Source organism: Lissotriton helveticus, chromosome 5_1 (genome assembly GCF_964261635.1).
Source record: "Lissotriton helveticus chromosome 5_1, aLisHel1.1, whole genome shotgun sequence".
Taxonomy (NCBI): Eukaryota; Metazoa; Chordata; class Amphibia; order Caudata; family Salamandridae; genus Lissotriton; species Lissotriton helveticus.
Window position 1 is genome coordinate 677,185,329 of NC_136065.1, and position 25,294 is coordinate 677,210,622.

Below are 25,294 nucleotides of genomic sequence, written 5' to 3' on the forward strand. Positions count from 1 at the left end.
ATATCAGCTAAGTAGTCCTGCAGCTGCAAGACTCCTACTCTGGAGGAAGTGTACATCGTGCTGTAGTGGGATACAAAGGAATTGAGGATTTGTGCAGTGTCACGCACCACCACACCGTCTGGGCCCTCAAGTTCTATTATCATGTTTGGCGTACGCATCATTTTAATCGTGGATGCTAAAGCTTTCCCCGGCCTTTCGCCCTCGCCATAACGGCGAGCAGTCTAGTATTTGCCTCTAAACTTCGATTCTCTCTCAGCCTCGGCAGTGTAGTCTGATATTTTTCCCCTTATCTCCAGGAGGACCGCGTCAGAGGGAGTAGTGGCTAACACTGTTTCTAAAGTTTTAAGTTCATTTTCTAGGGCCAGTATCCGAGCAGCAATGGTCTTCAGAATCCCAGCACCCTTAGCTATGCAGAATCCTCGTAGTGTCACTTTGAATGCTTCCCAAATAGTTTCCACATCTCTAACCGAGTCTTTATTTCTCCTGAAGAAATCTAAACATTCATCCCGAAGTGCCTCCTGAAAGGCGGTGTCTAGCAATAGTGAGGGGTGCATCCGCCAAGCAGTGGAGGGGGGGCCTAGGGCCGCTGAGCGTAAAATGATTTTGACAGGGGAGTGGTCTGAGTAGGTCCTCGGTAGGTGTTGTGCACGAGAAAGTGAGGTGGAGAGTTGGGATGTCAGTAATATTGAGTCAAGTCTGGCCCATGAGCGCGCTTGCGCGTTAAAGTGTGTGCCTTCGTTTATATTAACGTGGAGGCGCCTCCAGGCGTCAATAAGACTGTATTCTGTGATTACTGCGCGCAATTCCGCACGTGCTTTAGTGTAGTGTTGTGGGGCCGGGTGTGACCTATCCTGGGTAGGATCTAGTGTCGTGTTAAAATCCCCCCCAGATGAGGTGGTGAGGTCCCATCCCCACAATAGCCGCCCACAGCTCAGCAAAGAACCCTGGGTCATCTATGTTGGGGCCGTAGCAGCAAACCAACGTGACCGCCACGTGTCCCAGTCTCCCAAACAGCATGCAGTATCGCCCCTGAGTCCACCTTGGAGCCAGCCATAACAAAGGGCGTGCCTCTTCGTACCAGAATCGCCGCACCTCGAGCGTACGTTGAGTAAGACGAGAAGACAGCATGGGCCGCCTATCTACTAGCAAAAGTATGAGTAGTTTGTGGTCTGAAGTGCGTTTCCTGTAGAAAGGCCATGTGTATTGAATGGCGATTCAGGTAAGATAGAACTTGCCGCCGCTTCCTGGGATCCCCCAGACCCCTAACATTCCACGTCAGTATATTTAGGTCAGTGTCACCCATGAGTAGTGTGTAGCCCTATCACCTAACACATCCATTGCCAATAGCCCGTGAGTAATCACCGTAAAGGAAAGCATGACCCGCACAGCAGTGTCTATGAGTAATCTGTCGCTTGTGTGTGTAACCTGCACCACGAGAATGATGTCTCGCACACAACTCTCAAATCCAACCTTATCAATTGTAAGTGAGTTATCAGTAGGTTTCGTGAATAACGATAGAACGTAACAGCTCAACCAAACAGTCCCCCCTCCCCACTCCCACCACACAAAAACCCCAGTAACGTGGCTTCAAGAGCCGTCAAAACATCAAGTACACTCAGTGCAGTATGATCCATTAATCCTCGTGCGCCTACCCGCCACCCTATCAGCTCTCCCTGCAGAGTCTTGGACAATAATAACACAAGCATTGCAAAGAGTTTTACATAAGAATGCGCAAAGCGCCCACTCCTAATTACCCAGCAGGGTCTAGTTGCATAGGTCATACGGATAAGTGTCAAAGTGCGTGGCATACAGTCATACACGGGAAAACTAAAGCAAGTAGCTACTGTCACAGTTTGATCGCGCCAAAACATATACTGCCAGTGGACAATTGTAGACATTGCGACCAGTAGGCCAGAACAGCTAAGTAGGCTAGCATCAAGGTTCCATTTCACTGCACAACGAGTGCTCCCACCCGCCACCCACTGAAGCAACCCAAACTTGCCAGGAATCCCATCCCCCCCCTCCCTTTAACAACATCTAAACATCCCAACATTCGTATCAGTGTTAAAAAACACAATGGGGTATACCCTTCGGGGTGTAGTCTAGTAGCGCACATAACCACCCCCCACTCCTCGTTCTGTTTCCTGTCCGGCCACCAAAAGCCCAGCCGAGGTAGTGGGGGGGGGGTGCCTGAAATACTTTACCACCATAGTCCAGTGCTCGACCAGCGACCCCAGTAGCACATGAAGCGTCCACCACAACCAGGGCCCAACAGGGGAATCCAGAATGGGCCCTCAAATGGCAGCACAGGAGTCAAGTGTTCAGTGTCCAGTGTCATTCATCTTCATTGGCCGAATGAAAGTCGTCTTGTCTGTCATCACCGCAGTGCTTATTCTCTGCACGGTCTCGCTTAAGTCTCTTAACAAAATCTTCCACCTGCTGAGGGCAGGTAAAGAAATGTTGTTTTGCTTGATGTGTTATTCTCAATTTGGCAGGGTAGAGCAACGCATAGTCGATTTGTAGTGCCCTCAGCTTTTTCTTGACTTCTAAAAATTTACGCCGTTGCTCTTGCACTACCGGGGTGAAGTCCGGATAGATGGAGAAGTGGACCCCATCACAGGATAGTGTACGGTTGGTGCGAGCCGCCCTTAGTGCAGCATCACGGTCCTGATAATTCAGAAGGCGGGCAATGATGGGTCACGGCGGAGCCCCGGTAGCAGGCCGAGGGCCAAGTGACCGGTGAGCCTGTTCAACAATAAATTGCTTGGAGAAGGCCTCAGGGCCAACCGCCGTGATCAGTATTTTCTCCACATAGTCCTCCATGCGTCCCGTGTTGGTTGATTCCGGAACCCCAATCACGCGGATATTATTGCGACGACTTCTGGCTTCCAACTCCTCATTCTTAGCGGCTATGAGCCGTAGCACATTGTCCATTCTCGCAATTTGCGTCGTGTGGGTGGCCGTCGTATCATCATGGTCGGATATGCGTTGCTCAGTCGCCGTAATGCGCTACTCATGCGCATCTAGTTTGTGCACCATGGCGTCCATTCTCGATGACATCCTGTCAACTTTGTCAACTATAGTAGCGAACCCCTGCCTTATTTCATGCATCATCTGTTGAAAGTCGGAGGCGACAGGGTTAGTGTCAGTGTCCATCACAGCGACGGTTTGGGAGCTTCCCGCCTCCTGTCTGTTGCGCAGCCCTTTTTTGGTCGCAGCTGAATCGAACGACAGTTTGGGCTGCCTATTGTCCGGTTTGCCCATGGTTAGTCGTTTGCAGGTATGCGAAACAGAGGATAGGGGATGTCCTCCTCAGTGGGTGAGAAGTGGGTTGAAAGCGGCGCAAAGCGAACAAGCACAGCTCCCCAGGAAGCGCCTCTTCGTGAAGTGACAGTGAATGTCCGTGCAATGGGAGAGCAGCCCTATGCCAGTATCAGGTACAGCGATATCGGGTCAAATCAGGGGTGGATCCACAGTGTAGGAAAGGTCAACAGGAGGCGAAGTGATCACGGTCAGCGGCCGCCTCCCCAGCGCTGAGGTCCCCCAGGTAATGCGGGAGGAAGATAGCGTCGCTAGCAGCAGCCCGGGCTGAAGCTGTGAAGTTCCACCTCTCACAGGTAAGCACTCCCCACGGCATGTAGAGGGGGTAGCAATAAGGAAGGGACCTAGCAACAGCAGATTAGCGCCAAAAAACACCGGATCCAGCCGAAGCGGAAAGTCCGTGGCAAAATGGACAGCGATTCCCCAGGCCCCAGCAGGTAGAGCAGGCACGTAGAACGCTTCACGCTGCAGATTCAAGGGAGCGAGGCTTCAGTAGTCCCAGAAGTGCAAGCACGTCCAGCGTTCGCAACTCCCGCCTCAGAGGCGGAGGGTGCAGGATGAGCTCTCTGCCCGAGGCCGGCGGCCCCACGCCAATCCTCCGGCGCCCCGGGTGCACCACGGACTTCAACTCGGGTGCAAGGGGCGAACGGTACCGCAGGCAGCACCCAGATCCCCAATGATAGTTACCAGGCGTACCGCAGGCAATCTTTAGGTGCTAGTGTCCAGGGAACAGAGTAGGCAAGGGTATCTACGCAGCAGTGTCTTGCAGCACCCGCTGCACGAAATGGCCGCCAGTCCCTCCGGCCGATATCGCCGAGAAGCGCAGCGGTTCCAGCACGGCAGCAGAAGCAGTGGAGCGGGATAGTGGGCGCCCAGCTCCCAGGGGCAACTGCGCTACAGGACGCACTCAGGGCCATCTCATGGCCATATTCGCAATCAGAGCTGGTCAGGGACGCCGCGCGGATGAGTACGCTGTGGGGCCCACCTGCCTCGTGGTGCGCCGCGGTCTCTCGTAGGCCACCAGCTCCGCCCGCGGTCACAGCAGGTCCACAGCTCCGCTCCGGCCGAAACTTCCTGTCAACGTAACTTCGGATAGGAGGGTGGCGGAGCACTGAAACTTTCACCGAAGCCGCAGTGAGGTACCATCCATGGGTCAGTGTGGTCAGGTCGAGCACGGGTGGTGGAAATGCAGGATAAATATCGGATTTGTGAACCAGGCAGCAGGAGCCTCACATCGGTGCGGCCATACTGCTAGTGCGCCCTCTAGCGCCCCCCAAACGAGGTACCATTTTTATCAGGAGAATTAGGGTAAGTCATATTTGTAGAGCAGCTGTTATTACCTATTGACTTTCGATGCATTTCTGCCTTCCAAATGAAAGACAATGTGTAAAAAAGAAGTAATTTTGAAAAATTATTGATCATTCTCATGCTAGTATGAGTATTCCCAATTTCGGAAATATGCAAATATCTACTGTTTCTAAACTCTATATTTTCTTCCCATTTCAGAACTATATAGGTGTCTTTCTTACCGATTTCACCATGTACACATTTTCCCAGAATAATTGCTATACACTCGGTACATAATAAAAAACCATTGCAAGTTGCAGATTAGGTTTTGGCTCTGGGTTTGTCGGGTTCTTGGTGAATCTATAAGTCCTATATATCCCCACAACCAGGATAGTCCAGCGGATGTAATGGTATATTGCTTTTATAGAGTTTTTATAATTATATAATTAGAAGAAGTTACATGTAAAAACGTTGACAAAAAAGGCTATTTTTTTCAACTAATTTTCAATTTTTCCTACATTTAACTGTTGGTTTCTATAAAGAAACCTTGAAGGATCTACACAAATTACCACTTTCTGAATTCAGAATTGTGTCTACTTTTTCAAAATATATAGTTTTCCTGGATCCATTATTGCTTTCATACCCATTTCTACCATTAACTGGAAGGAGGTTGAAAGCACAAAAAATACAAAAATAGGCAATGTGCCAGAGAAATGCCAAAACTGTGTGAATATATGTGGTTTTCTGACAAAAGTCTGCTTGTCCCTGAAAGCTGGGAAGATGGTGATTTCAGCACCACAACTCCTTTTTTATACCATTTGCAGGGAAAAACTCAGATGCTTTCATTTGCAGCCCGTTTTTCCCGCCAAAAATAAAATTTAGCTGTATTTTGGCTAATTTCTGGAACCCCTCCAGGAGAATCCACAAACTCTGGGTACCTTTAGAATTCCCATGGTGTTGGAAGAAAAGGACACAAATTTGGCATGCATACCTTATGTGGTCAAAACGTTATAGGGGCCTAAGTGCGCACTACCCCAAATAGCCAAAAAAAGGCTTAGCACAGGGGGGGAAAAGGCCTAGCAGTGAAGGGTGTTAAACAAATAAAATTATAAAATGCATATATCAATATAAAAAATGTACAAAATTAATTAATAAATTACATTTACTAAGTTATTTAAATAACAAACAATTGAAGATTTGCATAATTAATTATTAATAAAAATGAATTAGGATTAACAATATCAACAATATTTAAAACATATAATTTCAAGAACTTCCCAACCTATTTTTCTACAAAACCAGCCACCGGCTACTAACTTATAAATTACTAACAAAAGTATACAAATTAAAACATAATTCATAATTTAGAAATTAAACTTAAATAAATAAAGTAAGAAATAAATAATTAAATGTCTAAAATAATTATTAATCATTTAAATATTTAATTTACAATAAAACAATAAGATAGAGATTAAAGTAATTATTATTTAATTAACTTCTCAGCATATTCCCCTATAAACACAACCACCCACTTTTAATAAATTACCAACATAAATTTGAAAAATGTTATTTAAATTTACAAATGAACTTGAACTCAAACAAATATATAAATTAAACAATTACACAATTCACTTAGTTAATAATAAATGAATCATGTAATTATCAATAAAGAAATACTTAACATATAATTGATTGTAAGTTAATGAACTTACCACCCTATTCTCGTACAAAGCCAACAATCCTCTACTACATTCCAAGCTACTAATTACATATATAAGATACACTTTTAAAATTACAAACTATATTAGAAAAACAACTAATAATTATAATAACAATTCCAGCAGTTAAAGTTAATATATTAATCTATATTAAATTAATAAGAAATATACATTACATTTATAATAAAGTAAACTATTTTAAATTCAACAATACTGTTTAAAATGGTTTACGATACAACAGCACCATAACACTGCAGAACAGCACAACAGACTTAAAATAACACTATCGTGCAACAATAATACAGCAAGAATTATACAACCAAATTAACAGTGCACCACTAAAGTGTATCAAAACAATAACACATTCACAAAAATTCAAAACTCAGCAGTGTCAAAACTTGACACTGCAACTTAGCCTCCTAAAACAACAACAAAATTAATCCAACAACACAACAGCACGTATTTGTAATTGTGTTGTTTTCGTTTTTTGGGGTCTTTTTGTTCTGGTGCTGTTGTGTTTTTGTGCTGTTCTATATGTGAGCGTTTGCCCTGCTTTGTTGTGTTGTTTCGCTTTGCTTTGTAACATATTTCACTTTTGACATACTGTGCCTAAAAACACCTCCTGTACTTCATCCACACTTCAATTTCCAGCACATCCCTGAGCTCAGCTTCACAAAAACAGAATTCCTTTTATTTACTAAGAATAACAAGCTTCAACTCTCCCAAACCTCTCTGAATGACATGGACCGAGATGTGTTCTAATCTCATTTTTCATTTAATGTCCAGTCACTTTGATTTACAGTGGACATCAACCTTACCATCAATGAACAAATTCCCGAGAAACTGAAGATGGCTTGGTACCCCTTCTCTCAACTAAAGAAAGCAAACATGTTCCAGTCAGAAAGCAACCTTAGATGGTGGTAACTCTCAGCTCTATTCCTTTTAGACACCACAATGGCTCCTCTTATGTCCTCCTACAAATTGCAGTACGTCTTATCCAGCGTCTGTAGAAATATAACACATCACCCTCATCCTGATAAATCTCCGCACGCTACACTTGCCTGCTTGTGCCATCATCAAAACCAACTGCATCCTTTTATAAAGCCATTGTGACCAGCACCACAAATATCTCTCTGACAAGCTCACCATCTCCAACGGCTCTTGACACACCTGTAACCAGGCCAGGACACCATCAGACTGGAGGCAAACAAGTGCAAAAAAGAAAAAGAAACAGGCAACAGGGTTTCTCAATTGATGGACTGAGCTTCTCAAACATCATTCCTGTTTCCTTAAGGAACTCCCAACCCAGCTCCAATTTAGGAAAGAGAAGCAGGTGCGCTTTTTAAAGAACACTACATTACAACCCATTAACAGACCACTTCTGCTCCCAGAACCTAGCTACCTCTCCAAACATTTTTTACTGTATATTTGGCTTTAAATTTCTACATGCGCCACTGCCTTTTGGCCAGGTCTGCGCAATACAAATACTACATGCGTACATATATATGTGATTGTGCTGTAAACATTTGCTAGTGTGTTTTTCTGGTGTATTTTGTTGGTGTATTTGTTGCATCCCTCTGTTCTACATGATCAGTTTCCTTTTGTTTAATGGATTTCTTGTATGATGTGCGTTGTTAGTACTACGTGTTGTCCTTTTATGATTTTTATGCTTTAGGATGTCTTTCTCTCTTGGAATGTGCTGTGTTGGGTACCTTTTTTCGGTGGTGTTGTGTTATGGTTTTTTGTGCTGTTGTTTTGTAAAATTGTATTATTTCACTGTCTTGTTATGTTATGTTGTGGTTGCCCTCTTGTGTTATGATATTATTTTTTTGTAGTCTGTACTTTGGAGACATTAAAGAATACCACAGATTTCAAGCCAAAAGTAGCACATTCCTTTGTTGGTCCAGTGACAATCAATCTTTTATGACTGTCTAAGTTGATTTCATACCGCATCAGTCAACACAAAACATTTGCAAAAACCATGCCTTCAATTAGCACATGGAGCATTTGATTTATGGGATTCCGACCTTGGTTGTGAAAATATGGTTCCAGGTGAAAAAACATACATACAAGCTCTAACAAAGACAAATCATATCTAGAGAAGAAACAGCCAGTGGCGGCTTGTAGATAACAGTGGCGGGGTGCGGGGTGGAAAAAAAAGACTTACCTGTTAGTCGCCGGTCACCAGCCACAGCCTATTCTTCGTCCTCGCTGTTCTCCTGACTCCCAGGAGCACCTGGGCTCCCCATAGCTAATCACAACACTGTTGTCACCATTACAGCAGCCTTGTGGTTGGTCTGAGTGCTGTGGTTCGGCGCTCAGAGGGGGACTGACAGACTGTGCATGTTCTCCACCCAGGCTATGCATTACAGCCCGGTGGAGAACATGCAAGGTGTACATGACTGTTTGGCCAGCCCAAGACGGCTGGCCAAACCGTCATGCACACATAAGGTGCAGCAACCACTCCTCCTCCTCCTCGCTCAACGCGGCACGGGAGCCCTGCCCTGACCCCCCCCTAACCTGGCTGCAAGATACTAAATATAAAATAATAAGTTCTGGTATTATGATTTTATTTTCCTTTTACACTGCTCCAAGAGCAGTAGGGTAATGCTCCTCCGCCTTAGCGGAGGAGCCGCCACTGTAAGTGGTTGAAAGAGATTTCTATTGGGATAGAAAGTGATTGATTCTACAGGGCAGAAGTAGACATGCCCAAGGATAGCTACAGCAAATGAAAATATGCTCCCTGGATTTCAGGCCATGTTGCTTTTCCCTGTTTGAAATGCAACTTGGGTTCTAACGAGTGGTAGGTCTGATGTGTGTCAGCAGCTCTTATTTTAGATGGTGGCCGCTGGGTTGTTGCACAGTTCCTTCATAATAAGAATTTCATTTCCTCCTTCATGTCTCAGCAGCTGCCCAAGGCACAGTATTGTTAGGGCAGCTCCTCATCACGCTGGTACACAATCAGACATGCAAAATGGTTATGGCCAGAGGTATGATCCTAACAAGAGTTAACCCAGATAATTATTAGGTGGGCGCAGCCTTTTTGATTTCCTGTCAATCCCTTCTTAGAAGAAAGTGAAGAATGCTGTGCCAAAGAACAAACACAGAGAATGAAATAGCGAGGGGTGTTTCACAACTCTCCTGGCGTGGAAACAAAAACTGGAGGTCAGAGACTAGCACCTAATTAACCGCACTCTGTGCACGCTCTGACATTACAGAAAATATCGGGCACAGCTATTTATTTGACACAGAGATAAAGAGCAAGATAATAAACGCTTTGAATTTCCGTTTTCAAATCTTGTCCTTTAAGAAGGATCATTGCTTGTTTATACCTAATAGTGGCTATCGTTAACTTTATCATCCAACAATTCTAGCAACACAATGATTCATATTTTAGCTTCTTACAGTTTCAGTTTCAAAATTGTAGTGAAAGTGACTCATTGATCTGTGAATGACAGGTTTTAGCCGAGGGCGAAGCCGAGTGTCAGGTTGCGAGTGGGTTTGGGATTATTCATTTCAAATTACCATAAAGATGGACTTTCTTTAGGAGGAAAATAATTGAGGCAACACTGGCTCAACTTGACTGCAGAAATATTGCACCGTGGAAGCAATTTGTGTGTTCTGTGTCAATCAAACGCCCTGTTCTGCAGCCTGAAAATACCCGCCACGAGGGCGAGTCAAACACACCTAATTAATTCTGAGACCCACAACAGCCCGCTGTGAGCCAGAGAAAATTCATCTATTGAGCTTTTTTCATTTTTGATCTCAAAACGTAAAGTCTCTAAGAGTTTTTGTGTTTTTTTATTCTCGAAATCATTGGCCAGAGAGTAATACTTTTTGTTTGTCGATTTTCTTTTGTCTACGCGCACAGGATGAATCACGTGTAAGTAGCATAGATAGAGTCACTAAGGCAAATGTCGATCGGTGAGAGTAGCAGATAAACTCCTTTCGGAGTGAGACACTTCCATGCACATTTACTCCGTAAAAAACACTCCGCATATATCTCAGCCTTCATTGTCACCTCGTATCGATTGATAGACTTCTGAATGCGCCTCTCTATGAAGCCATGATTTTTTCCCCGTGCCAGTGTTTTGCAAGTGTTTACTGGCTTCATACAGGGGACATGCTGTGCCTGTGCCAGTGCTTAATTTGTCAAATAATAAGTGCCAGGGCCCTTACCAGGATGCCACTGCAGCTTGCACCACCCATTGTCCCTGTCATCTCTGCCAATGACGGTCAGTGCTTTAAATGGGGAAAAATAAGTGCAGGTACTCATTAAAATAGCGGTGTGGCAAGTGGGCGGGGCTAGGGGCGGGGCTAAGGGCAAAATATCATCATACCTAGAGACTTCTGTACCAGTTGCAGCACATATTAAAACACATGAGAAATGTGGTTATGTAAAAAAAACACAGATTAACTCATAATACAAAATCAAAGTCATGATGACACTTTCACCTGAATGGTAGCTGCGCATCTGATTGACAGTGCAGGGTCTGTCTAGAGACCCTGTCCAGTTAATCACAGCGTGGCCCAAGCCCTCTCAGCCCCCTGCAGTTCGGGACATTCAAATGCGCGCTGCTGGAATCTTCACCAGCTACTCTAGAGGATACTTTACAGCTCGTTAATTTCAAGCTGCCCGGAAGCAGAGCGGAATCTGCCCTGCACTGGAGCAGAAACCTAACACCTCAGACTGCCGTGCAGAGGATCAGGGTACCGGTACTCTCCCTGGCTAGAGAGAAGTGCCGGTACTGACAATGTGTGCGCGAATCACTACTGCAGCGAAGGAGAGAATGCACAGGACAGCCAAACCCAGTGGTTGCTCGCCTGGCTCACACATTACATTACCGCAGAGTTAGACTCACACATGACAGGGACATGTTAGATCTCCTACTGACAGCAGCTGTAAAAATAGTACTGGAAAGATTCAGCTAAGGCGACTTTTAAGGGATGGCTCAACTGGGTGACGTGGATCACTGACAGAATATCGACAGTCACAATATCGAGATGACAAAATATCGAGGTAAAAATATCGACTGCCAAAATATCGACTTCCTATCTTCAAACAGGTAAGTACAAAAATATCGACTCCAAAATATCGAGTGTAAAAAATATAGACTGTCAAAATATCGAATTTTTTAAATGTCGTAAAAGTAATTTAACAGTAATATAATAATAAATAAAATTATTTTTAACTTATTTAAAATACTTAAATAAACGTAACATTAAAAAATAATTAACATAACTTAAAACATTTATTTTTTATTTTTAATACATATATATATATATATATATATATATATATATATATATATATACATATTATTAACAAAACATATACAATATTTTTACCTTAGGATAGCAAGAGGTTTAAATTTACAGTAACGACTCCAGTGAGTGCAACAGAAGGGAAAGAGTTGGATAGCGTAGTGGTAAAAATTACTATTCCCACTCCAGAGAGTGCAACAGTAGGGAAAGCGTTGGATAGCGTAGGGGTAAAAATTACTATTCCCACTCCAGAGAGTGCAACAGTAGGGAAAGCGTTGGATAGCGTAGGGGTAAAAATTACTATTCCCACTCCAGAGAGTGCAACAGTAGGGAAAGCGTTGGATAGCGTAGGGGTTAAAATTACTATTCCCACTCCAGAGAGTGCAACAGTAGGGAAAGAGTTGGATAGCGTAGCGGTAAAAATTACTATTCCCACTCCAGCGAGTGCAACAGTAGGGAAAGCGTTGGATAGCGTAGGGGTAAAAATTACTATTCCCACTCCAGAGAGTGCAACAGTATGGAAAGCGTTGGATAGCGTAGGGGTAAAAATTACGTTTTTCCCACTGCATAGAGTGCAACAGTAGGGAAAACGTTGGATAGCGTAGGGGTAAAAATAACTATTCCCACTCCAGAGAGTGCAACAGTAGGGAAAGCGTTTGGGTTAAAATTACTATTCCAACTCCAGAGAGTGCAACAGTAGGGAAAGAGTTGGATAGCGTAGGGGTAAAAATTACTATTCCCACTCCAGAGAGTGCAGCAGTAGGGAAAGCGTTGGATAGCGTAGGGAGTTAAAGTTACTATTCCCACTCCAGAGAGTGCAACAGTAGGGAAAGAGTTGGATAGCGTAGGGGTAAAAATTACTGTTCCCACATCAGCGAGTGCAACAGTAGGGAAAGCGTTGGATAGCTTAGGGGTAAAAATTACTATTCCCACTCCAGAGAGTGCAACAGTAGGGAAAGCGTTGGATAGCGTAGGGGTAAAAATTACTATTCCCACTCCAGAGAGTGCAACAGTAGGGAAAGCGTTGGATAGCGTAGGGGTAAAAATTACTATTCCCACTCCAGAGAGTGCAACAGTAGGGAAAGCGTTGGATAGCGTAGGGGTTAAAATTACTATTCCCACTCCAGAGAGTGCAACAGTAGGGAAAGAGTTGGATAGCGTAGGGGTAAAAATTACTATTCCCACTCCAGCGAGTGCAAAAATAGGGAAAGCGTTGGATAGCGTAGGGGTAAAAATTACTATCCCCACTCCAGAGAGTGCAACAGTATGGAAAGCGTTGGATAGCGCAGGGGTAAAAATTCCTATTCCCACTCCAGAGAGTGCAACAGTAGTGAAAACGTTGGATAGCGTAGGGGTAAAAATGACTATTCCCACTCCAGAGAGTGCAACAGTAGGGAAACAGTTGGATAGCGTAGGGGTAAAAATTACTATTCCCACTCCAGCGAGTTCAACAGTAGGGAAAGCGTTGGATAGCGTAGGGGTAAAAATTACTATTCCCACTCCAGAGAGTGCAACAGTATGGAAAGCGTTGGATAGCGTAGGGGTAAAAATTACTATTCCCACTCCAGAGAGTGCAACAGTAGGGAAAGCGTAGGATAGCGTAGGGGTAAAAATTACTATTCCCACTCCAGAGAGTGCAACAGTAGGGAAAGCGTTGGATGGCGTAGGGGTTAAACTTACTATTCCAACTCCAGAGAGTGCAACAGTAGGGAAAGAGTTGGATAGCGTAGGGGTTAAAGTTACTATTCCCACTCCAGAGAGTGCAACAGTAGGGAAAGAGTTGGATAGCGTAGGGGTAAAAATTACTGTTCCCACTTCAGCGAGTGCACCAGTAGGGAAAGCGTTGGATAGCGTAGGGGTAAAAATTACTATTCCCACTCCAGAGAGTGCAACAGTAGGGAAAGCGTTGGATAGCGTAGGGGTTAAAATTACTATTCCAACTCCAGTGAGTGCAACAGTAGGGAAAGAGTTGGATAGCGTAGGGGTTAAAATTACTATTCCAACTCCAGAGAGTGCAACAGTAGGGAAAGTTTTGGATAGTGTAGGGGTACAAATTACTATTCCAACTCCAGTGAGTGCAATAGTAGGGAAAGTAAATACTTCATATATAAATATAAATAAAATAAATAGTAATACCAATTACAAAATAAATACAATATTTTACAATTGTATAAAATATATTAAATAATTATTTATAAGTACAAATGAAAATTATTTAATTATAAAAATTAACTAATAATACTAATTACCTATTAACAATAAATTCATTTAAAATTTAAAAATTAATCAATTAATTTTAATTACCAATTATATTTTAATTAATTACCTATTAATAATTAATTAACAATTAATTCTAAATAAATACCAATACATTAAATTACATATTTAATTAATTATAATTAAATTACTTCCCAACCTATTCCCCTATAAACCCACAACCCACTACAGAAAATAAATTAATGAAATTAACATATTTATCAATTAAAATTATTTACCAATTATATTTTAATTAATTACCAATTATTATTTAATTAACAATCAATTCAAAATAAGTAACAATAAATAAATTAACATATTTAATTAATTATAATTAAATTACTTCCCACCCTATTCCCCTATAAACCTACAACCCGCTACAGAAAATAAATTACTAAAATTAAAATATTTATCAATTAATCAATTATAATTAATTACCAATTATATTTTAATTAATTAAAAATTAATAATTAATTAACAATTAATTCTAAATAAATATCAATACATAAATTAACACATTTAATTAATTATTATTAAATTACTTTCCACCCTATTCCCCTATAAACCCACAACCCGCTACAGAATTATATTACACAAAAAATAAAACAAAATATTAACTTACCTTAAATTCATTATTTTTGTTGTCTCTATTATGTCTAGTCGATATTATGTCCATTCTATATTTTTGATTCGATATTATGTCCATTCTATTCGATATTAATTTTTTCTAGTCAATATTTTTGTTGTCTATATTATGTCTAGTCGATATTATGTCCATTCTATATTTTTTACTCGATATTGGGTCCAGTCGATATTAAAAATTCGATATTTTGACTCTATACCGGGTGACGTACCTCCACAAGACCAAAACTGACTCACGTAGGTAATAACCTTCTTGTACACTACTCCTTCTTCTCTCTTCTTTATTCTCTATCATTTCCCTTTTCACGCACTCTTATGCTCTTAGCAAGACAGTGGATAAGGGGACAGCCAAACATATATACCAAGTACCTGTATTTTTGACAACGACAGCCAGTTGGGCTGCCACCCTGTAACGAAAAAGCAAAAATAACTATATGTGTAAAAATCAATAAAAAATATATTGAAAGCAAAAAAAAAGTACTCCTTCACTTACAGGTGCCGGAGTCACAATGGCCTTGAAAGGTGAGCATCGAGAGGGGAGGTCCTTGGGATCGGTGGCAGCTGCCCTGGGAGACAGCTACCTGTTCCGCGATGCTGTCATTTTAAACTCCGTAGGACGTTGCCTCCGACCACGGGCAGGCGGTAATGAGTCATTATCTTGCGACCAACTGATTAGTGAAGGAGCACTGCGTAACTTACCCAGGAAGTCTGGGTGTACATAATATGAAAACATTTTATTGCACAGAAAATGTGCACAGTTTTCACGAAAGTTAAGCTAAGTTATGCATAATACGTAAAATACAGTTGACATGGGAGTTGCAAATTCCAATGCTCATTTCGCAAATTGAAAAGAAAAAAATGTATTCACAATGTCAGGCAGTTTGCACTGTATCAGATTGTAGCTGCACAGTCATGCTGCACCTCTGACTGATGGACTCAAGTCATATGTCATGCCTCTGAAAAACACAAGCTTTCTGACTATTATTAGAGCACAATTTTGTCTTAATGTGATTTTAGCATTAAAATAACATCAGCACCAATCTCATTCATCCAATGCTGTAAGAAATTGTCATGGTGCCCCCATACTGCTCATTTAATGTTTATACCAATCTATGATAGCAAAACATTACATTTTATAATGTCATCAATTTATTTTGTAGAAGGTATATGTGTAGTTCAAGCCCAGACCAGATACCACTAAGGATTTGTTAGATATCTGCAAGCATGTCTTTTAAAAATACATATATTTGTGAAATAAGTTTGTAGAGGTGACCGGTATAAATGAATTTTCATTTATTTGATATGCAGCATTCATAAATACAATCTTTAATCAACAGGACGGAGGGTTCCTACAACTGCTTTCCACCAACCACCGTCAGTGAAGTCCTCCATTCCAACCTCTATCCAATGACACACATGTAATTCTAAATTCTAATACTTCAAAACACATTTTCTCCCTTTAGACCTACACACATTACAAATTCCAACACTGTAGTGACAGGACACTCTCCAGACTAGCTGTGCGCTTTACAATTAACGTCATTCATTCACCACACCCACATTCATTAATTGCTGCAATACTCTTCAAGATATTGTGATGTTATGTTGAAATGTTAGGCTTGTTTTAATAGTACCATGATTTTTTCAATATTGTATCACTCACTAAAACTTTTTTTCTCTTAAAAACCTACAGTCAAATTATTTTTTTCAACCACATTTTTTCAATATATTTCTAGAAAACAAACCTAATTTGGAGGCATTGAGGTAAACGTTTCTATCTATCTATCTATCTATCTATCTATCTATCTATCTATCTATCTATCTATCTATCTATCTATCTATCTATCTATCTATCTATATATCTATCTATCTATCTATCTATTTGTCCCTCAACAAGTATCTGCTGTGGAATTAATTGATTATGAAGAATTGCTCTACGAAGAACCTATTTATGTTATTCCAAATGGAAATTCTTGTAGAAATTGTATTTTCTTCTGACATTAAGATCTATGAATCTCATCTTTCTCTCAACATTTGCATGTTTTTAGAAAGGAAGAAAACACTTAAAAAACTTTAAAATAATTTGTTTCTTCTAATCACTTTGCTGATGGTTTCATATTTGAAGCACTTCTGTATGGATCTTACATTTATCATTTCTAAGTCATAATGTATCGTTTCTCTAAGATGCAAAGCACAAGAGACCAATCTGCTTTGCACAAATTCAGCATTTTCAAAATGTGCAGGAATTGACATTGATCAGGTTCAGAAGCAGTTTGCTATCCTTAGACTCGCTGATGAAATTGCCAACAAGGATGGAGAATAGCCCAATAAGATCCAGAAGGTTTATTAAAATGAACACCTAGCCGTTGGTTACTTGTTTCAGACCACCAAGGACTTTCCCATAGGCTACTAATCAAGCATCTCACCAGTAAACATTCTAATCATTATATTAACATACACATTGAGCAGTCAATAAGGTTTGTCAGCCTAGATGGACCACCTTTCTTGTTATGTAGGTTCTCATAATCTCTTAAAACTGCATATAGCAAACTCCTTGCAGTATGTCACCTATGTAAGGAAAGGAGGTGTCAAATATATTTTTCATCATGTACTAGATACCTTGGACTTCACATTCTGTGTTCATGTGGCAAATTTTGTGTATCTGAATGTCATAATATGTACAGGCCCAACATCGGCAATATCAGTAAATGCAATGTGAACGTATGCCACTGCTTGTACCTGCACAATGTTGTCAATGAAATTTCAATGTATTCCATACCTTGTGCCCACACAGCAGCGCCGACATCGGCTATAATAATACCAATGTATTCAGTGATCCATGTTTATACAATATTATTGTTGCGAATAAGAACAATGTCAATGTGCGTTCAGACCAGAGCAAATATAATCTTGCTAATACCAGTACAAATGATATCAATATATTTATTGATGACTTCTTTCATTCTGAACCTCATTTACTGTGACCATTTACTGTGACCATGCATCCTTGTTATTCATGCCCAAAGCATAATGGCCTAGACCATGAGCAGCGATTTATTAACCAGGTGCATTTTAAATATACTCGCCAAGGAGATACCGCTAACAGTTTAATCTCTGAGTTTAACTTGATGCACCTAATGGATTTTAACTAGGAGATCCCGACTGAGAGAATACCAACATTTAAGGGGGGAGGACACAGTTTTCTGATTGATTATATTTTTGTCTCTTTCTGCCTGTTCTCAGTTCTTCTAGAAATCAAAGTAATAAGGCATAACCTGAGTGATCATAATCTCCTGATGGCTGTATCTCACTGGGACAAAAAATCCATTGGCCTCTATCGTTCCCACCGTTTTTGTACAAAACTTGGTTTCCACTTGTTGAGCCGATTTTTATTCCTGTTTGTCTGAAGAAGAGTCAGTTCCGGGTATCACGAAGTCCTTTCTAAATAGTAGCAGGTTCATCAAAATAGCGCTCTTTTAAGCAGGTGAATCACCTGTGATCCGTGAGGTAAGATGGTTTGATGGATGTTGCTCCAAAGCCCATAATTATCTTTGGAATCTTTTGCATGTGACGCCCGATGCCAGGAGAAGGTATAAAGACCCAGGGCTGCAAATAGATTGGCCTGTAAGGATCGTAAAGCCAGCTCAAAGAGGAGGCTTGGGACAAGTTACTAAGCTCTAGCTCGCAGTGAGACAGTATCGCCTTTTGGAGAGTGGTTAACTGTCCTCTTTTTAGCAATGATTATGTTTCAAACTAGGCTTGTACTATCACTTCACTAGCCTGGGTTGATCACATTTAGGCCATCTATAGCTTTGAAGTTGAGGATGGGGAATTGAAGGACACAGGGAGTAATCAGCAAATTGTTTTTGAATTATCTGAGGTTATAGCAGCCATTTCTCAACTACCATCAAACAAAGCACCCAGGCCTGACGAGGTGCCAGGGGATCTTTTCAAAACTATTCTACACTTGTGGGCTCCCTTGTCACAGGCCTGCACTCTCCCCAGCAGCTCCATCCACTCTGTCGCCGCCGCTGAGTCCCCAGACTGAGTGTTCGAGGCTGCTGTGGCCCACCTGCAGCTTCGCATTAACTCCTGACCTCCGATTGCATTACTTTTTTCTCTGTGTGTTGTTAACCTCTGATTGTATAGTATTTTTCCCATCACGGTGCATTTGGTTGTCCACTGTGTTTTTATTCTGTTTTCATTCTGCTGTGGCCCGCCTGCCGCCTCGCGATAATTCCTGATTGTATTACTTTTTCTCTCTGTGCATTATTAACCTCTGAGCGTAGTCTTTTCCCATCACTGTGCATTTGGTTTGTCCATTGTGTTTTTATTCTGTTTTCATTTTGTGTTCTTTTCTGTTTTCATTCTGTTTTACTCTGCGCTTTAGTCTTGTACCCACTGGCCCCCTCTCTCCCCTCTCTCCCCTCACCGTCCCCCTCTCTCTGTATTCCTGCCGCTGCTAACCTACAGCCCCTCCCCCTGCCCACGCCCTTTTCCCGCCTCCCAGCTGAGTGTCCCTCCCCTCCCTACATATTGCTGACCGCTGCGAGGTCACGTGCAGCGTGCGTGCCGAAGGCGCGCCTAAGGAAAGCCCGTCTGCACCCATCCGTGATCCGACCGCGACCTGACCGCAACCAGTGCCAGGAACTCTGGATCTCCTAGGCCCCACCGCTACGACTCCACTACCCTCCACGCACTCAATCCCGGAAGATACACCGACTGCATAAGATCTTCTCTGAACACCACCAATGGACAATTCTCGTGCCGACCCTGCCGCAGATCCTTCACCATTGACAACACCCCCACTACCGCCGAAGGACCGCCTGACACACGCACCACCAATACCCTGACATGCATCCTCCTCAACGTGCGATCCCATGCCATATAGATCTGGGACCTGATCGAAACCCTCTCGCCCGATGTTGCCTTCTTCACGGAAACCTGGACCAACGCCACTGCCGGCCCTGACATCACGACGGCCATGCCCAACGGCTTCAAGATCCAGAGAAAGGACTGCCCCCACGGCCCAGGAGGAGGACTCACCATCGCACACAAACCCCCCCTGACTCTCCACCTCCACCACAAGCGACCCCAACTGCAACACAGAACACCTCAACTTCCAGATCCAGACCAGCCCCAAAACCATGCTACGCGGGACTCTCATCTACAGACGGCCAGGGCCTCGTACTCAGTCTGCAACCACCATCCCCGAGCTTGCCGCACCCATGCAGTCACCTCCACGGACTACCTTCTACTCGGGGACCTGAACTTCAACCTCGACAACTGCAACAACCCCGACCCCAGCACTCTCCTCGACAACCTCGGATTGAAGCAACTGGTCAACACACCCACACACAAAGCTTGACATACCCTCGACCCTATCTTCGCGGGAGGAACAAATATTTGCTTCAGGCACACCACACAGCTCCTCTGTATGGACCACCACTGCGTCCATTTCACCTTCAACACCACCTCTGCACCCAATGCCCGCACCGTGACCACCACAAAGGAACTGGAGCAAGGTAACAGAGGAACATCTCAGCACCAACCTCCTCCAAGACCCCCCAGGGCAACGACTGACACCAACTCCGCAGCCACAGAATTTCACCGCTGGATCGCCCACTGCACCAACAAGCTCACACCCCTTCGTCACCCCACCAAACAACGCCCTCTGAAGGCCACCTGATTCACCACAGAACTATAAGCAGCCAGGAGTTCCTGCAGATGCCTAGAGAAAACCTGGCGAAACCAGAAAACCATTGAAGCACGGAACAACCACAGGAGCGCCCTGAAGGAATACCACCAGCGCATAAAAGACATCATACGGACCTTCATAAGAGAGAAAGTCCAGACCAACGCGACCAATGCCAAGGTGCTGTTCAAAGTCATAGAACAGTTTTTAAAAAAAAACAGCGAAACCACAGACATCACACCTTCCCAGGAACTCTGCGATAAGCTCAGCTTATACTTCCATCTGAAGATCAAGGCCCTCTACGACAAATTCAGTGAACCAATGACGGACAACCCCCCCCCATGCCGCTGACAAGCCAACCATCATGGCCTGGAAACCCTCCACCGTTGAACACATCACAGCCAACATGAAGAAAACCCACTAAGGAGCCCTAACAGACCCATGCCCACTGCACATATTCCACAAGGCCACCACCGCCATAGCACCCGAACTAGTACTGACCATCAACTCCTCCTTCATGTCCGGCATCTTCCCAGACGACTGGATGTGGGCAGAGGTTAAACGCCTACTCAAGAAACCAACGGCCGACCCTTCTGACCTGAAAAACTACCAGCCCATCTCTATCCTCCCTTTCATGGCCAAAGTCACAGAGAGACTTGTGAACGCCCAGCTTACCACCTTCATTGAAGAGAACTCCACCCTAGACGCCTCCCAGTCACGATTCTGCAGTAACCACAGTACTGAGACCATCCTCCTCGCCGACACGGACGACAACCGCATGCTACTCGACCAGGGACACACTGCAGCTCTCATCCTCCTAGACCGCTCTGCAGCCTTCTACACCCTTTCTCATCGCACTCTTGCAGCAAGACATCACAACGTGAGGATACAAGGAGCCACCCTTGACTGGATCCAATCCTTTCTCTCCGGCAGAATCCAGAGGATCAGACTCCCTCCCTTCCTCTACAAAACCACTGACATCAACTGCGGAGTACCCGAAGGATCATCGCTCAGTCCCACGCTCTTCAACATTTACATGGCCCCCTTCATCGCCAGCAACAGCATGGACTCAGCATTGTATCCTACGCCGATGACACCCAGCTCATCCTCTCACTCACAGAGAATCCCAAAGACACCAGACTCTGCTTCCAAGAAGGAAAGAAGAATGTGGCATCCTGGATGAAGGACAGCTGTTTGAAGCTCAACTCAGAGAAGACCGAGCTCCTCATCCTAGGAACCCACACCTCCTCCTGGGATGGCACCTGGTGGCCCTCCACCCCCAGAAATCCACCCACTCCCATGGACCACGCTCGAAACCTTGGCATCACCCTCGACTACTCCCTCTCCATGAACGGCCAGGTCAACGCCGTCACCTCCACCAGTTTCAACTCCCTAAGAAATCCTCCTCAAGACCTTCAAATGGAACCTACTGCAAAAAGACCGTCACCCACGCGCTCCTAACCAGCAGGCTGGACTACAGCAACAACCTATATGCCGGAATTAACAGAGCTCTACTACACAAACTCCAAACCATCCAGAACGCCGCTTCCAGGCTCGTCCTCGGGACTCCACGTCACGAACACATGACCCACCTACAAGAACACCACTGGCTCCCCGTTGAGAAAAGGATCACATTCAAACTCCTCACCCACGCCTACAAATCCCTCAACAACATAGGACCCAAATACCTCAACAATAGAGTATCCTTCCACGTACTCAATAGGAACCTCCGCTCTGCCGAGCTCGCCCTGGCTGTGGTCCCTGGCATCTGCAGAAACAGAACAGGCAGAAGTGCCTTCTCCTACATCACAGCCAAGATCTGGAACGAGCTCCCAGTCAACATCAGACGCTCCCCTACCCTGCACACCTTCAGGAAAAACCTCAAGACCTGACTTTTTGAATGATCCGGTGCTGCCCCCCAGTTCCTTGAGACCCTCACGGGTGAGTAGCATGCTTTATAAGCCCCTGATTGATTGATTGATTGATTGATTGAACGTTGCATTTAAACTCATTAGTCAACAGAAGGTTTCCTCTAACCTGGTCGCAATCAATAATAGTCCCTGTTTTTAAAAAGGGCAAGAGGTCAGAACCAGTTTGTTTTAGGCTGATTGACTCAGAGGTGAAATTATTGGTTGGATCCTACTGGATTGTATCTCAGATTGGGCGGGGAGAGAGGCTTTATATCCGACCTACTAGCGAGGTACTAGCGAGCAAAATCTGAACCTTTACCTACTGATTTGTCAGTAGGTACTAGTGAGAAAAATCTGAACCTTTACCTACTGATTTGTCAGTACACTAAGCTCTATTCCTTTGGCCCCTAATGGACCTTAGTTCTGCCGCTACAAGCTATGGTCCATGATGGCTCAGATGGGAGTGGGCTCTGCATTCATTTTTTTTTGTATGATTTGCACAAAGATCTCTCTGCTAGTGTTAGGTTTGTTCCCAACGGAGAATGCACTGAGCACTTTAAATTGCGACATGGGGTTTTTCAATGCTGTATCTAAGCACCGTTTTGATTTATTTATTACATTAATCAAACAGAACAAGTTTTGTCAGACCCGGGTGTGGCTGACCCTAAAGTAGGAGGCTTTGCTATACCGGCCCTGCTCTACGCAGATGACAGAGATTTAATTGCTCCAACAGCCAATGGTTTGCAAAAACTTCTTAATATTTTCATTGATTTTATGAACAGCCTTGACCTTTTTACCAACTTTTCAAAATCACATTAGGGAGAAGTGTGGCTCACTGGTTAGAGGAGGCAGACCCTGATGCAGAGGTCAGACCCGGGACCAGGGTTCAATTCCCGACACGGCAGGGACTTGAGCCCAAATGTCCACGGACTCGATAATTCTCGCCTCGGTGCCTACTCGAATCATGGGTTCACACTCTGCAGCTCTGGGCAATAGCTTGCTTAATCTCCACTACGGCCTCCCCGCGGCGGGATGCCTGGTCTTCACCTTGGGGATGCCCAGTAGGGGTAATCTCGCAGGGAAAGCCAGGACGGGTTCCCAAAGCAAGCGCTAAGAGACCTGTCGGTGATTTGGCGCTATATAAATCGAAATTGTTCTTAACGAATGGTTTTATGTTCCACGCTGTACAGTTTTAATATGTTTTATTGTATGCATTTGAATTGCTTCTTTTATGGCATTTATGCCGAAATAAAGACTCTTTGAATTGAATTGAATTGAAATCGAAATTAACATAACATAACATGTAATAAAATGTGGTTTGCCCAAAATGAAAACAATGAAATTTGTTGTAGATGGACCCCACATCAGTCAGGTAGATAAGTTAAAATATTTAGGGGTCCAGTTGGATTCTGGTCTAAACTGGCACCTACTCATAACTCATAATGTAATGTCCTTTAACAGAGCCACGTTCAGCATTGGCGATTTCTCACTCTGCTTAAAGCACACCCACATTAAATCTTCAGGTCTAAGTGTGTCCCATTAGCACGTTATGGAAGTGGAATATGGAGCTATGGCCCGGTGGCCCTGATTCAAGTAGTAGAAAATAACTTTTTAAGGGGCCTCCTGGGAGTCCCGCAAAGTGTACTCTATGAAATCGTGCATGAAGAACTGGTGTTAGGTTACATTACTGACAAGATCCTAATTCCCCCTCAAAACTCTGGTTATCATTTTGGACAAAGTAAGAGCGGGGTTTTAACAGATTAATAATGCAGGATTGTTTGAAATTGGACAAGACCTTTCTGATTCTGTGGCTGGCATATATCTCCTATAATATGATGCCTTTAGGGAGGCCCGATTTATATGTTAATCCCAGATGCTTAATTAGCTCTGATCATAAATGGGTTGTAGTTGCATTTATGGGCAAAAATGCAGCGGACCAGGAGGACTCTGCAATATTGAAACTTTCAGTCAGACGCGATTTTAGTGAAAAGTGTTAGTAATTCAGAACCTTATTTGACTTGGAACATGACTAGTCATCAACAACTTTTATTAACTTATTTTAGGCTGAATATAATTCCGCGTTTAGTCTTTTTGAATCATGGTTGTTTTAAGGGTTTGGAATTTCCCTATGTGACTGTGACAATGTCCCGGTCAATGTCACCTTACATGTTGTTATGATTTGCTCTAGATATAATAACCTAAGATATAGGTTTTTGCGACCAATTTTAAAATGAATTAGTTTCACTCAAGTCAGGTGGCCTTACTGTATTTACAGTTTTTAAATTCAGTTTGTTTCTTTCTTGTATGTTATCTCTTGGGGGTTTTAAAGCAAGTGTGATTATGTGGGTGTCAATTTCTGTTTTTTTAGCTGATTTGTCTTTTATGATTTTATTTTTAAAATTGAATAAAGATTATGAATGAGATATTAATGTACAAAATGACAGCTGTATAGATTATAATGATAATGTTTATACAAACGATACGAGTAGCTTACATATTACTTTTAGGAGTTCCTATGAAATGAAATCATTGCTGTTGGCTTCACCCAAGGTAACCTCTACATCAACCCTGAGTCAGAGATTCATGGTCAGGCAAGTCCTGCAGCCCATGCTCTATCGAGTAACAGGTCACAGGAGGGGCCTCCATAACCAGAAGACAAACACACACCAAGGGAAAACCCTGATCGATTCCACAGACACATAGTTGCACCACAAACAAGTCTGAGATAATGGCCCCAATAAAACCCGTTTGGCCAAAGGCTAATGTTCGTCAGAAATACCACAAAGCTAGATACCACATGTAGATAGGCACACACAACCAATTAGGACACTACAGGCACATCACACATAGTGATCACGTTCTCCTCATGCCTGACATCTGGACACATACACACTGGCCCACACTAGTTCTTGCCAAGGTTGAGAGCCATCTGTGTCCTTATCAGAGGCCCTTATTTGTTCATTCACAACTGAGATACTTTTTTGGCATGTAGCAAAGCGTTTTATTGTACCTCATGAACTGTATAAATGAAAGGGCTAAACTTTATATATCCAGAGATTTTGAGCAGATGCACTGTCCAGTCTCTCCCGGCCGCAACGTTTTTTTAAACCAAATTGTTCCTGTTTTGCCAAATGCCTCTTGTATTTTCATTGATTTAAGGTAAGTTCATATCCGAGCAACAACTTGAAGACTGTAATGGG

At 43.2% G+C, this 25,294-nt stretch overlaps 1 protein-coding gene across 1 annotated transcript in view; it reads left to right on the forward strand.

The window, feature by feature from the left end:
- Positions 1-16,234: 16,234 nt before the first annotated feature.
- Positions 16,235-25,294, forward strand: part of LOC144753346 (neuropeptide FF receptor 1-like) — a 1,025,672-nt gene continuing 1,016,612 nt past the window's right edge. The window contains exon 1 of the mRNA XM_078641070.1: positions 16,235-16,253. The gene's annotated coding sequence lies outside the window, so the exon portion shown is untranslated. The remainder of the gene's footprint in view (positions 16,254-25,294) is intronic.